This window comes from Haliotis rufescens, unplaced genomic scaffold, assembly GCF_023055435.1.
Source record: "Haliotis rufescens isolate VD_foot unplaced genomic scaffold, xgHalRufe1.0.p SCAF_11, whole genome shotgun sequence".
Taxonomy (NCBI): domain Eukaryota; kingdom Metazoa; phylum Mollusca; class Gastropoda; order Lepetellida; family Haliotidae; genus Haliotis; species Haliotis rufescens.
The window spans coordinates 20,474,823-20,498,241 of NW_025963791.1; the positions used below are offsets into that span (position 1 = coordinate 20,474,823).

The 23,419-nt window shown below is 41.9% G+C and overlaps 1 long non-coding RNA gene across 1 annotated transcript in view; it reads right to left on the reverse strand.

The window, feature by feature from the left end:
* LOC124137246 overlaps positions 1–8,329 on the reverse strand; it is a 116,614-nt gene extending 108,285 nt beyond the window's left edge. Inside the window, exon 1 of the long non-coding RNA XR_007219957.1 lies at positions 8,252–8,329. This is a non-coding gene — a long non-coding RNA (uncharacterized LOC124137246). The remainder of the gene's footprint in view (positions 1–8,251) is intronic.
* Positions 8,330–23,419: the final 15,090 nt, after the last annotated feature.

Sequence of the window (23,419 nt, forward strand, 5' to 3'; positions counted from 1 at the left end):
TGACCCTCCTTGCTACCTGTATACAGCAGGCCTTAGTATCAGATAATTCCATCAACATCTTCCATCTGTCTGACCCTCCTTGCTACCTGTATACAGCAGGCGTTAGCATCAGATAATTCCATCAACATCTTCCATCTGTCTGACCATCCTTGCTACCTGTATACAGCAGGCCTTAGCACCAGACCATAACATCAACACCCTCTATCTGACCCTCCTTGCTACCTGTATACAGCAGGCCTTAGTACCAGATCATAACATCAACACCCTCTATGTGACCCTCCTTGCTTCCTGTATACAGCAGGCCTTAGCTCCAGATCATAACATCAACACCCTCTATGTGACCCTCCTTGCTACCTGTATACAGTGGGCCTTAGTACCAGATCATAACATCAACACCTTCCATCTCCCTGACCCTCCTTGCTACCTGTATACATCAGGCCTTAGTATCAGATCATAACATCAACACTTTCCATCTCTCTGACCCTCCTTGCTACCTGTATACAGCAGGCCTTAGCACCAGATCATAACATCAACACCTTCCATCTCTCTGACCCTCCTTGCTACCTGTATACAGCAGGCCTTAGTATCAGATCATAACATCAACATCTTCCATCTGTCTGACCATCCTTGCTACCTGTATATAGTAGGCCTTAGCATCAGATAATTCCATCAACATCTTCCACCTGTCTGACCCTCCTTGCTACCTGTATACAGCAGGCCTTAGTATCAGATCATAACATCAACACCTTCCATCTCTCTGACCATCCTTGCTACCAGTATACAGCAGGCCTTAGCATCAGATAATTCCATCAACATCTTCCACCTGTCTGACCCTCCTTGCTTCCTGTATACAGCAGGCCTTAGCACCAGATCATAACATCAACACCCTCTATGTGACCCTCCTTGCTACCTGTATACAGCAGGCCTTAGCACCAGATCATAACATCAACACCTTCCATCTCTCTGACCATCCTTGCTACCTGTATACAGCAGGTCTTAGCACCAGATCATAACATCAACACCTTCCATCTCTCTGACCTTCCTTGCTACCTGTATGCAGGCCTTAGCACCAGATCATAACATCAACACCCTCTATCTGACCCTCCTTGCTACCTGTATACAGCAGGCCTTAGCTCCAGATCATAACATCAACACCCTCTATGTGACCCTCCTTGCTACCTGTATACAGTGGGCCTTAGTACCAGATCATAACATCAACACCTTCCATCTCCCTGACCCTCCTTGCTACCTGTATACAGCAGGCCTTAGCACCAGATCATAACATCAACACCTTCCATCTCTCTGACCCTCCTTGCTACCTGTATACAGCAGGCCTTAGCATCAGATAATTCCATCAACATCTTCCATCTGTCTGACCCTCCTTGCTTCCTGTATACAGCAGGCCTTAGCTCCAGATCATAACATCAACACCCTCTATGTGACCCTCCTTGCTACCTGTATACAGTGGGCCTTAATACCAGATCATAACATCAACACCTTCCATCTCCCTGACCCTCCTTGCTACCTGTATACAGTAGGCCTTAGCACCAGATCATAACATCAACACCTTCCATCTGTCTGACCATCCTTGCTACCTGTATACAGTAGGCCTTAGCACCAGATCATAACATCAACACGTTCCATCTGTCTGTCCATCCCTTGCTACCTGTATACAGCAGGCCTTAGCACCATATAATAACATCAACTCCTTCCATCTGTCTGTCCATCCCTGCTACCTGTATACAGTAGGCCTTAGCACTAGATCATAACATCAAAACCTTCTATCTGTCTGACCCTCCTTGCTACCTGTATACAGCAGGCCTTAATACAAGATCATAACATCAACACCCTCTATCTGAACCTCCTTGCTACCTGTATACAGTAGGCCTTAGCACCAGATCATAATATCAACGCCCTCTATCTGACCATCCTTGCTACCTGTATACAGTAGGCCTTAGTACCAGATCATAACATCAACATCTTCCATCTCTCTGACCCTCCTTGCTACCTGTATACATCAGGCCTTAGTATCAGATCATAACATCAACACTTTCCATCTCTCTGACCCTCCTTGCTACCTGTATACAGCAGGCCTTAGCACCAGATCATAACATCAACACCTTCCATCTCTCTGACCCTCCTTGCTACCTGTATACAGCAGGCCTTAGTATCAGATCATAACATCAACATCTTCCATCTGTCTGACCATCCTTGCTACCTGTATATAGTAGGCCTTAGCATCAGATAATTCCATCAACATCTTCCACCTGTCTGACCCTCCTTGCTACCTGTATACAGCAGGCCTTAGTATCAGATCATAACATCAACACCTTCCATCTCTCTGACCATCCTTGCTACCAGTATACAGCAGGCCTTAGCATCAGATAATTCCATCAACATCTTCCACCTGTCTGACCCTCCTTGCTTCCTGTATACAGCAGGCCTTAGCACCAGATCATAACATCAACACCCTCTATGTGACCCTCCTTGCTACCTGTATACAGCAGGCCTTAGCACCAGATCATAACATCAACACCTTCCATCTCTCTGACCATCCTTGCTACCTGTATACAGCAGGTCTTAGCACCAGATCATAACATCAACACCTTCCATCTCTCTGACCTTCCTTGCTACCTGTATGCAGGCCTTAGCACCAGATCATAACATCAACACCCTCTATCTGACCCTCCTTGCTACCTGTATACAGCAGGCCTTAGCTCCAGATCATAACATCAACACCCTCTATGTGACCCTCCTTGCTACCTGTATACAGTGGGCCTTAGTACCAGATCATAACATCAACACCTTCCATCTCCCTGACCCTCCTTGCTACCTGTATACAGCAGGCCTTAGCACCAGATCATAACATCAACACCTTCCATCTCTCTGACCCTCCTTGCTACCTGTATACAGCAGGCCTTAGCATCAGATAATTCCATCAACATCTTCCATCTGTCTGACCCTCCTTGCTTCCTGTATACAGCAGGCCTTAGCTCCAGATCATAACATCAACACCCTCTATGTGACCCTCCTTGCTACCTGTATACAGTGGGCCTTAATACCAGATCATAACATCAACACCTTCCATCTCCCTGACCCTCCTTGCTACCTGTATACAGTAGGCCTTAGCACCAGATCATAACATCAACACCTTCCATCTGTCTGACCATCCTTGCTACCTGTATACAGTAGGCCTTAGCACCAGATCATAACATCAACACGTTCCATCTGTCTGTCCATCCCTTGCTACCTGTATACAGCAGGCCTTAGCACCATATAATAACATCAACTCCTTCCATCTGTCTGTCCATCCCTGCTACCTGTATACAGTAGGCCTTAGCACCAGATCATAACATCAACACCCTCTATCTGACCCTCCTTGCTACCTGTATACAGTAGGCCTTAGCACCAGATCATAATATCAACGCCCTCTATCTGACCATCCTTGCTACCTGTATACAGTAGGCCTTAGCACCAGACCATAACATCAACACCTTCTATCTCTCTGACCCTCCTTGCTAACTTTATACAGCAGGCCTTAATACAAGATCATAACATCAAAACCTTCTATCTGTCTGACCATCCTTGCTACCTGTATACAGCAGGCCTTAATACAAGATCATAACATCAAAACCTTCTATCTGTCTGACCATCCTTGCTACCTGTATACAGCAGGCCTTAATACAAGATCATAACATCAACACCCTCTATCTGAACATCCTTGCTACCTGTATACAGTAGGCCTTAGCACCAGATCATAACATCAACACCTTCCATCTGTCTGACCCTCCTTGCTACCTGTATACAGCAGGCCTTAGCATCAGATAATTCCATCAACATCTTCAATCTGTCTGGCCCTCCTTGCTACCTGTATACAGTAGGCCTTAGCACCAGATCATAACATCAACATCTTCCATCTCTCTGACCCTCCTTGCTACCTGTATACATCAGGCCTTAGTATCAGATCATAACATCAACACTTTCCATCTCTCTGACCCTCCTTGCTACCTGTATACAGCAGGCCTTAGCACCAGATCATAACATCAACACCTTCCATCTCTCTGACCCTCCTTGCTACCTGTATACAGCAGGCCTTAGTATCAGATCATAACATCAACATCTTCCATCTGTCTGACCATCCTTGCTACCTGTATATAGTAGGCCTTAGCATCAGATAATTCCATCAACATCTTCCACCTGTCTGACCCTCCTTGCTACCTGTATACAGCAGGCCTTAGTATCAGATCATAACATCAACACCTTCCATCTCTCTGACCATCCTTGCTACCAGTATACAGCAGGCCTTAGCATCAGATAATTCCATCAACATCTTCCACCTGTCTGACCCTCCTTGCTTCCTGTATACAGCAGGCCTTAGCACCAGATCATAACATCAACACCCTCTATGTGACCCTCCTTGCTACCTGTATACAGCAGGCCTTAGCACCAGATCATAACATCAACACCTTCCATCTCTCTGACCATCCTTGCTACCTGTATACAGCAGGTCTTAGCACCAGATCATAACATCAACACCTTCCATCTCTCTGACCTTCCTTGCTACCTGTATGCAGGCCTTAGCACCAGATCATAACATCAACACCCTCTATCTGACCCTCCTTGCTACCTGTATACAGCAGGCCTTAGCTCCAGATCATAACATCAACACCCTCTATGTGACCCTCCTTGCTACCTGTATACAGTGGGCCTTAGTACCAGATCATAACATCAACACCTTCCATCTCCCTGACCCTCCTTGCTACCTGTATACAGCAGGCCTTAGCACCAGATCATAACATCAACACCTTCCATCTCTCTGACCCTCCTTGCTACCTGTATACAGCAGGCCTTAGCATCAGATAATTCCATCAACATCTTCCATCTGTCTGACCCTCCTTGCTTCCTGTATACAGCAGGCCTTAGCTCCAGATCATAACATCAACACCCTCTATGTGACCCTCCTTGCTACCTGTATACAGTGGGCCTTAATACCAGATCATAACATCAACACCTTCCATCTCCCTGACCCTCCTTGCTACCTGTATACAGTAGGCCTTAGCACCAGATCATAACATCAACACCTTCCATCTGTCTGACCATCCTTGCTACCTGTATACAGTAGGCCTTAGCACCAGATCATAACATCAACACGTTCCATCTGTCTGTCCATCCCTTGCTACCTGTATACAGCAGGCCTTAGCACCATATAATAACATCAACTCCTTCCATCTGTCTGTCCATCCCTGCTACCTGTATACAGTAGGCCTTAGCACCAGATCATAACATCAACACCCTCTATCTGACCCTCCTTGCTACCTGTATACAGTAGGCCTTAGCACCAGATCATAATATCAACGCCCTCTATCTGACCATCCTTGCTACCTGTATACAGTAGGCCTTAGCACCAGACCATAACATCAACACCTTCTATCTCTCTGACCCTCCTTGCTAACTTTATACAGCAGGCCTTAATACAAGATCATAACATCAAAACCTTCTATCTGTCTGACCATCCTTGCTACCTGTATACAGCAGGCCTTAATACAAGATCATAACATCAAAACCTTCTATCTGTCTGACCATCCTTGCTACCTGTATACAGCAGGCCTTAATACAAGATCATAACATCAACACCCTCTATCTGAACATCCTTGCTACCTGTATACAGTAGGCCTTAGCACCAGATCATAACATCAACACCTTCCATCTGTCTGACCCTCCTTGCTACCTGTATACAGCAGGCCTTAGCATCAGATAATTCCATCAACATCTTCAATCTGTCTGGCCCTCCTTGCTACCTGTATACAGTAGGCCTTAGCACCAGATCATAACATCAACATCTTCCATCTGTCTGACCCTCCTTGCTACCTGTATACAGCAGGCCTTAGTATCAGATAATTCCATCAACATCTTCCATCTGTCTGACCCTCCTTGCTACCTGTATACAGCAGGCCTTAGCTCCAGATCATAACATCAACACCCCCCCTCTGGCTGCTTTTCTTACAAGTTTTGAGGATGGATCAACTGCATCCCATTATCGGATGAAGAGGGAATATAATTGGATAGGGTGGTCAGGCTCTGTGGCTAAGTGGATTGTGTGTCATCTTGGTTTGTCTGGTCCTTGCAGCAGATCCTGGGAACCTTTCCTGTCCTGGAATCCCAACAAACAGAAAGTACTGGGGTCCCATCCTGTCCTGGAATCACAACAAACAGAAGGTACTGGGGGTCCATCCTGTCCCAGAATCGCAACAAACAGAAGGTACTGGGGACCTATCCAGTGAATCCCAACAAACAGAAGGTACTGGGGACCTATCCTGTCCTAGAATCACAACAAACAGTAGGTACTGGGGGTCCATCCTGTCCCAGAATCCCAACAAACAGAAGGTACTGGGGACCTATCCTGTGAATCCCAACAAACAGAAGGTACTGGGGACCTCTCCTGTGAATCCCAACAAACAGAAGGTACTGGGGACCTATCCTGTGAATCCCAACAAACAGAAGGTACTGGGGACCTATCCTGTCCTAGAATCCCAACCAAAAGTAGGTACTGGGGACCTATACTGTCCTAGAATCCCAACCAACTGTAGGTACTGGGGACCTATCCTGTGAATCCCAACAAACAGAAGGTACTGGGGACCTATCCTGTGAATCCAAACAAACAGAAGGTACTGGTGACCTATCCTGTCCCAGAATCCCAACAAACAGTAGGTACTGGTGACCTATCCTGTCCCAGAATCCCAACAAACAGAAGGTACTGGTGACCTATCCTGTCCTAGAATCCCAACAAACAGTAGGTACTGGGGACCTATCCTGTCCTAGAATCCAAACAAACAGTAGGTACTGGGGACCTATCCTATCCTAGAATCCAAACAAACAGTAGGTACTGGGGACCTATACTGTCATGGAATCCCAACAAACAGAAGGTACTGATGACTTATCCTGTCTGTGAATCCCAACGAACAGGAGGGAGTGGGGGCCCATCCTGTCCTGGAATCCCAACAAACAGAAGGTACTGGCAACCTGTCCTGCTGTGGAATCCCAACAAACAGGGTACTGGAAACCAATGATATTGCGGAATCCCAATACGCAGCATACCATGTAAGAGTAACAAAGGTCGAGGAACATTTTCTGTTCTGAGGACCTACCACTCCATGGAATCCCTACAAGAAAAGGAGATCCAGCCCATCCTGGAATCCCTGCAGTATGGTGATACTAGAGACTTGGGGAGGTGTGTGAATGATTGCTAGTTCTTGACATGACGGAGTGATTGTTAGCGCTGGGCTTGAGTGATGGGATGAATAAAGTATGCTGCATGTGCCATGGCTCGGCCTGCTGAATGGATGACTGATCACACTGTGGCAATATGGCCTATAACCCTTGATTGTCTGTGACATGTGAAGTCACATTAGGCAAGGCATGATTGATGTTGATCGTAGTAATTACACTGGGATGTCCATTTGGATAATTCTCTTCCCTTTCTTCATCCTTTGTGCAAGCAGCTGTTATAAACAATGTTCTAGGAGACAATCACTTGGAGCAAAATGACTGTCTAAATACCATGTGTGTAGTCTAACCCTAATGTGTGTAGCCTGACCCCCTGTACACAATGTGTTTAGCTTTAATGGAATACAGAATTGATGGAAAGACATATCATAATGTCATGAGAAACATTTCAATTGGAGCAGAATGACTGTCTGAATATCATGTGTGTAGTCTAACCATAATGTGTGTATCCTGACCTCCTGTACACAATGTAATTAGCTTTAATGAAATACAGAATTGATGGAAAGACATCTCATAATGTCATGAGAAACATTTCATGCATGACAAAAACATGCAATGAGACATGCCATGCATGACAGCATGGCAGGACAGGATCCCCCAAGAATGGCAACCATGACAGCAATATGTCATGAGGCATGTCATGCATGACATAGACATGACAAGAGAGACATCTATAGTATTACACAAAGATCTCATTATTTAAAATACATCCCTCATGATAGAAACATGTAGTCAGAGACATGACATTATCACATTCTTGCACAGCAGGCAGACAGAAAATGTCTCGTAAGCGAATCCAAGAGCTGCATAACTGGGAAAAAAGTGTACAACAAAAGTATTTTTGACACAGACGAGGGAAGGAGCTGTGAATACGAGACAAACAAGGATAGTTCCATTCCTGTGGAAGCAGTCTGGACAAGGCGATGATGTAGCACAGCAGGAATGCTGATGGTACAAAGATACTTACACATTTGGAGTGTTCATCAAGTTTAAGTCAATTAACAGTGCGTTCCACACAATTACACCCGTCAATCAGAGATGAAACCTGTCAATCTAGCACATCAAAAGCATTTTATCTGGGAGAAATGGCTGCCACTAGAAGCGTATTGTCATCATTAAGGAGAACAGCCAACAAATATGTCAGTCCATTATCATGGGCCGTCTGCTTCATGTCTGGTAACACCACAAAAACAATTTTGATTAATTACTTTCTTTCTTGATTAATTAAGTGGAACATCTTTAGGGTGATTGAGTACTGTGGTATTTTTCACACTGGGGCGATGCGTGGAGCACCTCGTTATCTTCCCGTACCCCTCAGGCATCTGTTCCGGACTGTTAAATATTAATGTGATTCCATGATCGTTAATGAACTGGCTCAGGTAGAATTTTTTTTATAGGCTGATTTATGGCACATTTTTGTGTCGGTTTTGTCGAAGATCAAACAGGCCGAGCTGAGGCAGTTTTTTAAGAGTGGGATGCAGCTATGTTGACATCAACGCACCTCCGCAATAAATCAGAACAAATGGAGGCGATCTTTTGCCCAAAGATCAGTCCAGATTTGCTCCGTTGATGTGAGACAATCACTATTATTATAAGTGAAGTTTTGATAAGCTTAACCATGTGGTTGGGAATTAGAAAAGACTTAATGCCATCATAAATCATAACATCAAAGAGAGGCTCCCAGCTCTTATCGATATTTTATCTCCTGACACGATCCAGAAACTTCGCCTGCACTTTGATTTATCAGCAGATGAGTGTTTTCTAAAACTGAGACCTGTCAAGGGGGATTAATCGTCAGCCGGTTAAAATGTTTGTGCAACAATATGTACGAGTGTTGATTAAGTAAAAAGCCATCAGTGAAGACCTGTATGTTTTCTGCCACGCAATGCTGATCATATGGCCCATTTATCAAAGAAATGTCAGGCAACTACAAAACATTGCTGTCAGTACGCCCCACATGAGGTAGATAGCGCAACCAGGTTTTTTCTTCTTGACGTGGAAGAGAGGGTTCAAGTCCCTTTGTGTGCAGCTATAAACCATCACATCTACTATAAAGGGGATATGATTATAACACCAAACGTTGCTGATACCCTATCTACCACTTGCCTTACCTCAGGGCAAGATTTATAGGTTGTAAAGTTTGCAACTGAGTCAATGCATGTTAGACAAGTCAAATCCTTCAAATTTTATCTGACATGTTGTGATTATGATACACATAGCACACATTGTTGACATATTTCTTTAAGGAAGCACATTTTTCTTTTATCAACTATTCATTTGTGTTGATAAATGGTTAATGATAGATGGTAGTGACAGTGTTGGATTCATCACTTGAACTCTTCCCCTTCATCACCCATCCATGCTTTAAGGCATACAGCTTCAATTACTGTGTCATATGTCTGCATGTGAGGCCGCATCCTGTCTAGTGGATAGAGCGTCTACCCCGGTGGTGCGTCATACCAAAAGACTTTAAAAGATGGTACTTGTTACCCGGCCTGTCGTTTACCATGAAGAGGCAGAAACAAAGGACTGATTGGATCGGAGTCAGTATACTGTGTCAGAGTGGGGTATTCATGTTAAACTGCGGCATGGTAGCTCATTGGCCTAGCACTTAGAAATGAACATAGAAATGAACATATCTTACAGAAAAAAACAGTTATTAAATAATCTTAAAGGGGAAGTGTACACGCAAAAATCACTTTCTTTCTTTTTCTAAACAAAACGCAATTTTAGAATTAATTAGTATCTGTGATTTGAAAATATACACTCATTTTTTTCACAGTGAAAGTAGGAAGCTCACAATAGTGTGAAAATGATATGCCGTTATGAGGCCTTCGTTTTTCGAGCTAAACAGGCCTGAGTTATCCCCCTTAGATTATGACGTAATTGGTGCCAATTCAACTGGGTCCTTGTCTATTCTCAACGCAAAAGATATCAAGTACCAGTTTGCGGTAAAACAACATGGCCTACGACACACTCCGGCGCAGAGGTGACTCAGCATGACACTATGCTGGCTGGCATCTGAGACGCTAGAATCACACATCTAGACCTACACCACGTGAAGCGGCTCTAACAAAGCATGATGACGTCATAATGTTTATCAATTGGCACCAATGACGTCATATTGCAAGGGGCATAAGCCATGGTGTTTTTGTTGTGGAAATAGAACACTTGGTAAATGTGAAAAATATAAATCGTTTTAATGCGAAAAATATGTTAATTAATTGTGATATTTCTATATTTTTGTCTATGACACTTCTAGGTTAACACTTTTAATGTGGAAAAAGTACAAGAAAAATAGGTTAATTTCCGTGTGAACTTGCCCTTTAATAAAAAGGAGCCCTCAGACTCTATTCATTTTCAGATCCTCCAGTAATCTAGGCTTGCCAAACATTATAGACTTGCATGGGCTTTATTGGATATATTTGTATCAGGGTCTGTATGACAAACTAGGCAAGCACTATGAAACCGGTTTGCCACAAATAATACAAACAAACATGTGCATAACAAACATGCACATAACTATTTAAGAGCATAAATGAGACGTTAAACCCCAATTCCCCTCACCTCACCTACTTAATGCATCTAATATTTATTTCTTGTTCTTTGCTGTGTGCAACATGTATTGTATCAATGTTGAAGTATATTACTCTTTCAAAATAGCAGATGGAGAAAAGAGCAGGACTTCAGTTACACATAGACCTTATGGACATTGGAACAGCTTGGCTGAGAGAAGTATCTTGGGGAATATTTCTGGTCAAATTGATGGCTTTGTTTGTAGCTCATTAGAGACGAAAAAAGTTATAATAATTAAAAAAAACATCCAAATTTGAATTTTCAATAATAATTTTAAAACTTCGTGAAATAAAGCTAAATACATATCAATCATTTCATAATTTGCTCCTGTCACCAAAATATATTTATGATGATTATAACTTTAACATGAGATAACTTTACTTTGATGAAAATCAACCAAAATGTTGCACAGTAAACCATGAACGCCATGATAACTCTTCTAATTAATGTGATCAAAAACAATTTGTATGCTTAGTTCATAAACCTTGACATCGCCACCAGTGTTTGCAAATCATATGTCAGAAAGGTCCCCAGATATACATATCAGCTCTATCAAGTATGGAGGCTCTTACAGGTAGAGTAATGAAGCACAAAAATTGATTTTAAATTGCTTTCAAATACCTTCTTTCAGATAGCTGCTCAGCCAGCCAAGGATCTTAAAAACATCCCCTGAGGTTTCCCCGGGCAAAAGAATTTCAGTATTAAGTGTGCTATTGTAGCTGCCATTTTGAATTTTTGCAAATGTAAACTCTGCATGTTGGAAGTCCTGACAAGGTCAAGATCACTTGTCATCTAGAAGATATGGCCCATTAACAGTTCTTTGAATGCATTAGCCTGAACTTGTTGCATTAAATCATATAATCTCTACAAGTGAAAGACAAATATCTACAGAAACTGACACAGTATGATTCACAGTTGGGCGTTCCACTGCACAGACAAACATCACAGTGACCTTGACCTTATACTGAGGTGAATCAGGCCTTCATTGCCTAAATCCCAATCCCTCTTGAGTTAACATGTCAACAATAATATCCATAAAATAGGAAATAATCTTTTAAAGTTCACTTTCATTGTTTTAAGAATTAAATGGGTGAGCCATACAGAGTCGGTTAAATAACATGAGAAATTGTTCTCTTTCAACTTTTGAAATCAAATGTTGGCAGGTTTGATTTCAAATGTGCCTAAACAATACAGATAACAGTGAGTATAAGACACAATGATGTAAACTTCCACATTCATTCATCCTGAACAGATATTCTTTGAATATGCCGACTATTACTGTTGTTTCTGCATTTTCCCAGCAAGGGCCCCCCCCCCCCCCCCCCGTTAGAAATATACGTATGTCATATTTACCAAGATATAATACATTCTATTTTTGGTTATTTGCTTCGCTTTGTAAAGTTTGGTGAACTATGAGAGAAAATGACAAAGGTGTTGAAACATTGAGTTGAGCTGGTTTGAGAGAAAACAAGACCCCGTTTTGACACCTCTGTAAGTGCCGATTCCTAAACTGACGAATGACACCAAACTGTTGCTTGATCAAACTCAGATAAATCCAATTCTGCCATGGGGCAGGCACATGTGCAATGTCTGAAAAATAAAGTTACTATTCAGACTGCTGACTAATGCACAAGGTGTTTCTAGTTTACATATTCTTAAGCCTTAACTCACCAAGATTTAAACAAGTTTGCAGCAGAATATTCAAATCTCAGAGATCTCAAATTAGATCTGTCGATTTCAAATTGATGTAAATAACATTTAAGGCTTTTCAGCAGACGAAAATGAAACACATCGATTTTTTGGATGATAATGAATGAATAATAAATTGTTTGACATGAGATATCCTTCATTGGACATGCAACTTTTATTAATTTGTCTCGTTTTTGCAGGAAAAATGACAAGTCGACCACCAAAGGGGATTGCAGCGTAGCCATTTGCCACCCTATGTGTGTTAAATTTACAGCAGTCTTTGCGTCTATTCAATTTGTGACAAGTTGCGAGGAAAATCATGAATTTTTAAAAGTTGAAACAGGTAAAATTGACATGTGGGGCCGTCTCGGGTGTCATTCAACTGCCACTTTCAATGACACCTTGAAAAATGATCAATAAAATATTTAGCTGGCCATGACAGTAAAAAAGTATCAAGTCACAAATTATTCAGTTGAGCATAATTGAAGTGGGCTGTTTGGGAATTATCAGAAAAGATAGGCATGGATGTTCGGATCACAGGGACACTGACAACATGACAATGAAAACACAAGACGATAAAGTGTTTTACAGTTTCCTGTAAACATCAGATCATCACCGGAAATTAAATTTTATATGTGAATGAGACCCGAGAGGATTTCCATCTAAAGGTGTCCTGTGGGCTGATGAATTATCAAATGACTAGCATGCTACCAAAGTCTGATAGATTCCTGATAAGAATTATTTCAGCTTTTTGAAGCACTTCTTTCAGATGACAATCATGTAAATCTACAAAGAGTCCATTACAATCTGAAACTGCTCCTCAACCGGTAGGTGATAACTGCGATTAATCATGCATAATGCCAAGAAGTTTGACATTTTTCTGACAGACCGAGATGTCTCACGAGGGAAATTAATATCTGCTATCAGCTTGTGAATTTCTCCAGCTCTCATCGGGAGTGTAATGTAATGTGGGCTTTTATTGCATCACATTCTTTTTCCCAAAGCAGAAGGGAAATGATCACATATTGTTGGAATTAGGTTAGCAATGACGAACCGTAACAAAAACATATTAACCAAATATAAATTTGATATCACATCGATAAAACAGGGCCCGGTTATTGATAAATCCTGAAAATTGAATGATCTACTAGTTTAGAAGAATAATACAGTATATTGCTTTCATGCAGTCAGCTTTAATATGGACATTATAACAGGCAAAATAAATGGTCAAAAGTTAATTGCTTAATTTCATATAATGATTAGATTTTCTGGTCATATTACATGCACAAAGCAGGTTTATTTATGGATGTTAATTATGTTAGAGTTATTTCGCTTCCATGCAGCGTGTAATACTCCTGGGGTTTCGTGTTTTATTCTGAGATATTGAACCAATGATGTTTCAACAGCTTTCAGCAGTAAAGCTATATCAAAGCAGTTGGGATCTTCACATTTTCTGACATTTTCGTGCAAGAAATTGACAGATCAAGTTAAGTCATTAATTTAAATAAATCGTTTTCTGTCTGTTTATCATCCAAATCATCTGGTTGTGAACAGTCTGTTGGTGAAGAGGTTGGATTCATAATGATGGGAAGAGATCAGTCACTGTTTTATGCATGTGCTTTGTGTTCCTTGACAGGGATCTGCACTGAAATGGCATTCATCAAAATTTGTCAAATTACAATACATCATTTAAATGATTTTTGTAAACAATACTGAAAATGGACATTAGTTTTAAGGTAAGGTGGTAAGTAATTCTGACATTTTGTATTTGAATGTATTTTGAGAATACATGTAAATTTAATATGCTGTAAAAGAATAAATGTTTTTTATTAATGATTATACATAAAAATATAATTCTTGTCATATCAATTCTCCTTGGTCTCATGATAAGTAAGACATCAGGTCAGGTTTGTTTTATTCCCCTGATGTCATCTACGTATCCAGATGTGTGTGTGTTTGTGTGGTGGTGGTGTCGGTGGTGGTAGTGTGTGTGTGTGTGTGCGTGAGCACGTGTGTGCATGAGTGAGTGTGTGTGCGTGTGTGTGCATGCATACTCTAAATGTGTGTGTGGCTTGTGTGCATGTGCATGTATACTGTGTGCATGTGTGTATACATACTGTGCATGCATACTCTGCGTGTGTGTGAGGTGGTGGTGGTGTGTGTGTGTGTGTGTGTGTGTGTGCGTGCGTGCGTGCGTGCGTGCGTGTGTGCGCGTGCGTGCGCGCGAGCGTGTGTGTGAGTGAGCATGTGTGTGAGTGTTTGTGTGTGTGCGTGTATGATGTACTTGTACATATGCTATGTAGCCCTGGCAAAATGTATTTAGATACAGGTATAAAACAATCTGGTCATGCATACACTGAAGTTGACTGAAGCTTTATCTTTATTCAAACATATAAAAGTCAGAAGGAATGGGTGCATAGTCAAAAAGCAATTTGAACATTTAGTGACTTGTTGTGTAATTATAGAGTTTTAGATCAGTCCTACCCAGGACCCACCAGACCCGAGAACCCGAGTTACCCTTTCCAGCCCACTGAGATACTATGCTCCATTTTAACACAGTGTACACTCTGAGCCAACCAATCCTTGTTTTATCCTCTTAATAGTGAGCGCCAGGCAGTGTAACAACAAGTACCATTTTCTTATATCTTTGGGTGTGATGCAGCTGGAGATTGAACCCCTGACCTTCTGCTGTAAGAACAAAGTTAGAGAGCAATTGAAGTATTCGTTCATCTACTAAGTATTGTAGTGTTGAGCTTTCCATGATCAGCTAATTCAGGAAAAGAATTGAGTTTCTGTCAAGTGTGCCCAAAGTCACCCACAAAGATGTCGATATATGGGTGCCACAAGAATGCTACTTATAAGCCATCTTTGATGTCAGTGAAGTCCAGAGCTATATGATAAGTTTATTTTCTCCCTTGTCAATGAATCTTACTGAATTCCCAGGGTTTTTGTTGTGAACTATACTCTCCATGAAACATGTTTACATGTTGATTTCTCATGTGTTCATTCAGTTTACTTGGCCAGGCCAAACTAAATTTACTTTATTATTTCAAGTCAGGAAGACTCGCTAAATTCAATTTATTGCCGTGATCGATATGAAATCCTTACAGCCATTTGCTAATTTAATAGCAACAGCCAATCAAATTGCATGTTTCTTGAGTCTATTGCCGAAACACTTGACATGATAGTAAACACGCACAGAGACTGTTGGACAAAGAGATCGTAAATAAAGTTGTTTTTATACATTTTAATGATTCTATTAGCATTATGTCACGTTACTTAAGTATAACAATTGTGAAACCTCATTCTGCCTTGTGTGTTTGTTGTTTAAAAATGCACTCAGCAATATTCCAGCTATATGACAGTGGTCTGTAAATTATTGAGTCTGGACCAGACAATCCAGTGATTAGTATCATGAGCATCGATCCTTGCAATGAGGATACGATGATATGCATCAACCAAGTCAGCGAGCCTGACCACCCGATCCTGTTAGTCGCCTCTTACGACAAGCATAGTCGCTTTTTATGGCAAGCATGGGTTGCTGAAGACCTATTCTAACCCGGATCTTCACGGGTGTCATTGTGTATGATTGTTATGTCTGAGGATAACCGTCACAGATGTTCAGATAGAAACTGTTTCTTCATGTTCTTTGTCTTAAGAAAAAACATGAACTAATGTTAATATTTCAACAGCTTTGCACATGTTGGTAACATTCAATTGGAACTTCAAACTAAAAATTAAATGGTTTGCAATTTTTTTGCATTTGTTAAGCTAAATATTCAAAAGGAAAAACAAAAGTTCTAACAACTTCCCAAGAAATACAATGATGATAATAGAAAACATCATTTGTAAAATGTTTACCTGTGACAGACATTAATTCTGTCCACAACTGATTTATTGTATGTCGTTGTGTTTAACTTGCTATAAGCATGATAAGGCGAGTTTGTCAAACCTAGAATTAGGGGGCTTTCAAGGAGGGTCATCTTATACACAGGGTTGAAGACTTTTGATGTTTTTTCGCCCAACACAAAGACATTACAGTGAGCACATAACATCAGAAGTAATATGTCAACAAATATTTACTGCTGATGCAAACTAATCATGTAATTACACTGTCTGGTTATAAAAAGTGTTCATTGTATATCTGGACTTTGTTTGTAATCTATTTTATTAATTTTATTCAAAACTTCATTCAATATTGTTTACATTCATTTCGTGAAATTGTGTGTGAAGAGATCGGTAGATCGCACAACTCACCGTTATTTACGGCAACCACGGTCATATTACCCCTACTGACACCTTGAAACAAATTTTAGTGGATAAAGAATGGATATATATATATCATAAATGTCATACATTGACTTGTTGAAAGTCATTTAAGAATTCTAGATTGTTTCCCTGGAGCACTTAAACAAATTCCCTTATTTCCACCTTGTGAATCTATACATTTCAAAAACAATTTCATATGAAACAAGATGGCACGGGTGGCCCAGTCGTCTAAGGCGCTGCGATTTGCTGTGCAGAGTTGCGCCCCTTGGGCACGCCAGAAACCTATGATTGTGGGTTCGATTCCCAGTTCGCCCCGATTATGTTTCTAGGTTTGTCAGCACCATACCCATGCTCGTGGGTTTTACCAAATTGGTAAACGTCCGAGACTTGCATCACTTCGGGCTTTCTTCCCACATTAAGCTGACATGCCGTGATATAACTGGAATACTGTTAAAAGCGGCGTTGAACCCAACTGACTCTCACACTCACCCCATGAAACAAGTAACTAATTTGGTCCTAAATATTTTGATAACAAATATGATTTCTAAGCGTAGCATTGAGGCAATGGTACTGATATTAAATGTGTCATTGCAATTTTAACCATGCCATTCTCACTCTTATACAAGGAATTTTGAAACCTCAAAGATGCATATCCAGTGACAATGAGATATATATGGATGAACAACTTCTTTATTACAATTAGGAGCGACGTTTCGGTGCAAGTTCTAACACCATTATCAAGCACTTTGCTCCTAATTGTAATAAAGAAGTTGTTCATCCATATGTCTTATCCTTACTAAGTACACCAACTTCTAAAGCCTCTCAAAGAAGACAATGAGAGAGGCAATGCCCCCCCCCCCCCCAAAAAAAAAATAATATCCTACAGCACATCTACTTCTCAGGTAATCACATCCCACATAAAAACAGCATTTAAAACTTAACCTATCACAAACACGATTTGTTGTGGCAGTCTCCCTCCTCCATCACCACGGCAACCAGCTCAAAACACACCTACCAGGCAAAACAAGTGGAGAGTTATAATAATGTATTGCATGGGAAATGGCAGCTGCCAACACTGTCACAGCAGGCAGTAAATAACACAGAACAGCCTTTGTAGTGAGGCACAATAAACCAATCAACATGTGTATGTCAAACTCTGGACATAAATCACAACAAACCGCATCAACTTTTCATGTGTGTTATCCACGCTCTCACATAATCCAATCAGATTCATGGCATGAAAAAAATGCTGCTTTTCAAAAGGTCAAATAAATTTTTCAGCATCTGGTAATGAATTTATAAAAGTTTTGTGTCTGATCAACCATTATGTGTGCGTAGCGACTTAAGATTTTGTCAACATCTGACAATGAAAAGTTCCAGAATTTCTTGGACCCCTCCACTCCCAGCTCCTGTCACCTCGTAAGAGGCGACTAACGGGATTGGTTTTAGTTGAGCCATGTCATCGTATACCAATTGTGTGGATCGATGCTCATGATGTCAATTACTGTCTGGTCCAGACTCAATTATTTACAGACCATCGTCATATAGCTGGAATATTGCTGAGTGCGGCATTAAACAACAAAGAAACAAACAAATTTTGCTGCAAATAAAGACTATAATGACACTACAGGTGTCTTTAAAGATTTTTTTTGTCGCCTGTCGTCTAATGTTAAACTCAGAGGTCTACCACTTATTCTTTGTTTCGGAGTTGTTTCACAAGTTCTTTTGCTTGTGGCGAGTTTGTTCCGGAAAATTCCTGATTGCCAAGCGTATTATGCGTTCCTACAACTGTACCCCAATGTCTAGTCCGAAACTACCTCCAACCTATCAGCACCCCATGTGGTGAGGGCCTTGTTGAAGTTAAACAACAAAAGAAATCCTATCATCTACATCCCCCCCCCCCCCCCCCCAATTTTCTGACAGGTACGATATACCACCCCCCATGCCAGCCAATCCACTGACAGGCATCACCACCACCCTCCCTGATCTCCAGGAGACAGGTGGTATCTACCCTCCACTCCATCTCCTGCAATGGACCGAAATCTGCATGGCAGTTACGAACCGGATGTCAATTTTTTTAAGCGATTTTGATTGGACTATGCAAAGACTTGTTAGTCCAGACAAAATATAACTCCATAATTTATAGTCAGTTAACTCCCTTGCTTCATGAAGATGCCATGTCCTGATAGATACTATCTTCCCTCCACCCACATATCCTGACTGGTTGTACCTGTTCCAAAAGAAACCTTTACAAATAGATATATACATATTCAAATATCTTCAGTTCAGAGTGACCCAACTTAGTAACATTTGAAACATCGAGATGACGTTATCAGTAACATAAAAACTTACCATACAATATTGCTCATTTGCATTATCTACAAATCTGATTTCAGAATGAGAATGGTCATGTATGTAGCCATCAGGGCTTAAACACATAAAACTCCAGCCCCAACATGAAAGGAATATTTATTCTCTGATCTCCTCTGATGTTTTGACATGTGTTGAGATATGATCGGACTGCCATAAGTGAAGTTAATTGATATCATAGTAAATTAATTCACTGATACAGAGTTAATGCTTTGAGTGATGGTTGAATTGCTTGTTTGTTTGTTTTAAAAACTGGTTACTGCAGTCAGACGGATGCAGATGTGGAGATAAAGATGGGGAGCCATGGAAACAACAGGAGCATTCACGCTAATGGTGCCAGTGTGTTGTTAATCCTTGTTACCTCAAACCGCCTCCGTGGTCTAGTGGTAGAGCGTCCGCCCGGAGAGCGGAAGGTCCGGGGTTTGATCCCTGGCCGCGTCATACCAAAAGATGTTAAAAGATGGTACCCTGTCTGGCGCTCAGCATTAAGGGGCTAAAACAAGGACTGGTCGGCTCGGAGTCAGTATACTGTGTCTGAGTGGGATATTCATGTTAAACTGCAGCATGGTATCTCAGTGAGCTAGCACTATAATGGGCATCAGCCGGGACTAGTACAAGCAGCCACAGAAACACACACCTACATGCACGTCGCAATATAAATGCAATAATCTAGGAGGCGACGTTAAACCCCATTTCACCTCACCTTGTTACCTCAAGCTCCATTGACTTGATATGTATGGTGTGGCAATGTCATACGGCCACCAGGATCTGCTTTATCTTTACACTACTTTTCTTGCACTAAGGAAATCTTGATATTTTATCAATGATATTCCTGGGGTGTTCCACAAAATGATAGAAGCGCCTTGACTGTTTAACTTCAAAACTCTGACAGACTAACTAGACATAGACAGACATGAGGATAGAAGGTAGATGACACCTGTAGGGAGATGGGGGTAGAGGGTAGATACTCCCAACCTCTGACAGACTAACTAGACATAGACAGACATGAGGGTAGAAGGTAGACGACACCTGTAGGAACATGTGGGTAGAGGGTAGATATTCCCAACCTGACACAGACTAACTAGACATAGACAGACATGAGGGTAGAAGGTAGACGACACCTGTAGGAACATGTGGGTAGAGGGTAGATACTCCCAACCTGACACAGACTAACTAGACATAGACACACATGAGGATAGAAGGTAGATGACACCTGTAGGGAGATGGGGGTAGAGGGTAGATACTCCCAACCTGACACAGACTAACTAGACATAGACAGACATGAGGATAGAAGGTAGATGACACCTGTAGGGAGATGTGGGTAGAGGGTAGATACTCCCAACCTCTGACAGACTAACTAGACATAGACATGAGGATAGAAGGTAGATGACACCTGTATGGAGATGTGGGTAGAGGGTAGATACTCACAACCTGACACAGACTAACTAGACATAGACATGAGGATAGAAGGTAGATGACACCTGTAGGGAGATGTGGGTAGAGGGTAGATACTCACAACCTGAAACAGACTAACTAGACATAGAAATGAGGATAGAAGGTAGATGACACCTGTAGGGAGATGTGGGTAGAGGGTAGATACTCACAACCTGACACAGACTAACTAGACATAGACATAAGGATAGAAGGTAGATGACACCTGTAGGGAGATGTGGGTAGAGGGTAGATACTCCCAACCTCTGACAGACTAACTAGACATAGACAGACATGAGGATAGAAGGTAGATGACACCTGTAGGGAGATGTGGGTAGAGGGTAGATACTCCCAACCTCTGACAGACGAACTAGACATAGACAGACATGAGGATAGAAGGTAGATGACACCTGTAGGGAGATGTGGGTAGAGGGTAGATACTCCCAACCTCTGACAGACTAACTAGACATAGACAGACATGAGGATAGAAGGTAGATGACACCTGTAGGGAGATGGGGGTAGAGGGTAGATACTCCCAACCTCTGACAGACGAACTAGACATAGACAGACATGAGGATAGAAGGTAGATGACACCTGTAGGGAGATGTGGGTAGAGGGTAGATACTCCCAACCTCTGACAGACTAACTAGACATAGACATAAGGGTAGAAGGTAGATGACACCTGTAGGGAGATGTGGGTAGAGGGTAGATACTCCCAACCTCTGACAGACTAACTAGACATAGACAGACATGAGGATAGAAGGTAGATGACACCTGTAGGGAGATGTGGGTAGAGGGTAGATACTCCCAACCTCTGACAGACGAACTAGACATAGACAGACATGAGGATAGAAGGTAGATGACACCTGTAGGGAGATGTGGGTAGAGGGTAGATACTCCCAACCTCTGACAGACTAACTAGACATAGACATAAGGGTAGAAGGTAGATGACACCTGTAGGGAGATGTGGGTAGAGGGTAGATACTCCCAACCTCTGACAGACTAACTAGACATAGACAGACATGAGGATAGAAGGTAGATGACACCTGTAGGGAGATGTGGGTAGAGGGTAGATACTCCCAACCTCTGACAGACTAACTAGACATAGACATAAGGGTAGAAGGTAGATGACACCTGTAGGGAGATGTGGGTAGAGGGTAGATACTCCCAACCTCTGACAGACTAACTAGACATAGACTTTGACATAGTGAGTGAGTTGGGTTTAACGCCGCTTTTAACAGTATTACAGTTATATCATGGCATGTCAGCTTAATGTGGGAGGAAAGCCCGAAGTGATGCAGGTCTAAGACGTTTACCACTTCGGTGAAACCCACGAGCACGGGTATGGTGCTGACAAACCTAGAAACATAATCGGGGCGAACCGGGATTCGAACCCACAATCATAGGTTTCTGGCGTGCCCAAGGGACGCAACTCTGCACAGCGAATCGCGGCGCCTAAGACGACTGGGACACACGTGCCCCCCTCTGACATAGACTTATGCTAGCTCTGAAATAGCATTGTGGAAGGGGGATAAGTGTGATCTACAGAGATATCACAGTGCCTTGCAACATGACATGTTCACATCACTGACACCTCCAACCATTCCATCAATATACAATCTCTGGAAGTAATTACGTAGATGACACACCTGAACTGCCTCTCAACATAAACCCTACATCTATCACTGTACAAGTACCTCGATAGGGTTTCCCTCACAACATACTGTGTTTAATCTCCCAAACACACAAACACTTCAACATCTGTATTGCCTTTGTTCTGGTGGTGTGGACAGATACAGACTACAATAAGCAGCACGGTATCACCGAATCCCTCACAGTGGGCAAGACTTATCATTTACTCCATCACCAGCAAACAGTCATGCTTAGAAATATCTTTCAACACATTTTACGAGGCTATTGCAAAATCCTGACAGGTTTAGTTTTATATTTTTCTGAATGTCTGGGTCTGATATCGGGAATGCAAATATGGAACACTAACTGTCAGGCAAACTGTCAGGCTACATAACTTCTATACACTTTTATCATAACAGTGTCACGTTCAGGGAAAAAAAATCACCTTGGGCTCGTCACTTTTCCCCATAGCTACTCTCTCTCAGCAGAAGGTAGGCTAGAAAATAAAATCAATGTCAAAATGCTTGATGATAGCTAGCGGCAAAGTGAAATTAAAGTTGTCGGCAACACCGAGTTACGATGACATGTGACACAGAGTGTCAAAGCCTTATCAATAAATCAGCAACAAAAACAGGCACTTAACCACACTTGCTTTATGATGAGCGTCAGCTAGGTTTGAGGCAACACAAAAAGTACAGTGCTTGATTGTTCACGTCAGTCACAGACTGACAAGGGAGGAGATTAGGCCGTGCATGATGATGCTGTCCATTACAACATGGTTGCTGCCGCCATGCCGCCAGTAGCAGGGAGGAGGAGGAATGGGATGCTCACAGAGTAACAGTCTCTGTTTCTTTTGCGATTCTTATGATTTGATATTTCAAAACATATTTCCTTTTTAAAATGAAGTTGTGTTTGTCGGTTGCCTAAGGCCTTCACGAGGAGCTATGTGTTCAAGCAGTCCCGGTAATCTTGTTCGTCTGATCATATTTGTACATCTTCCTGAGGCAAGGGAGTTTCCTGACTCTAAAAGTCCAGTTTCCATTCTTGCCAAACTAGGCTGGAATTCTGGAGTTATATTTTGGCTGGACAAACAGGTCTCCGAGTAACAACATGACAGATTAGCAAAGGACGTGTACTGTTAACTCTACACCTATTTTGCAAATCTTTT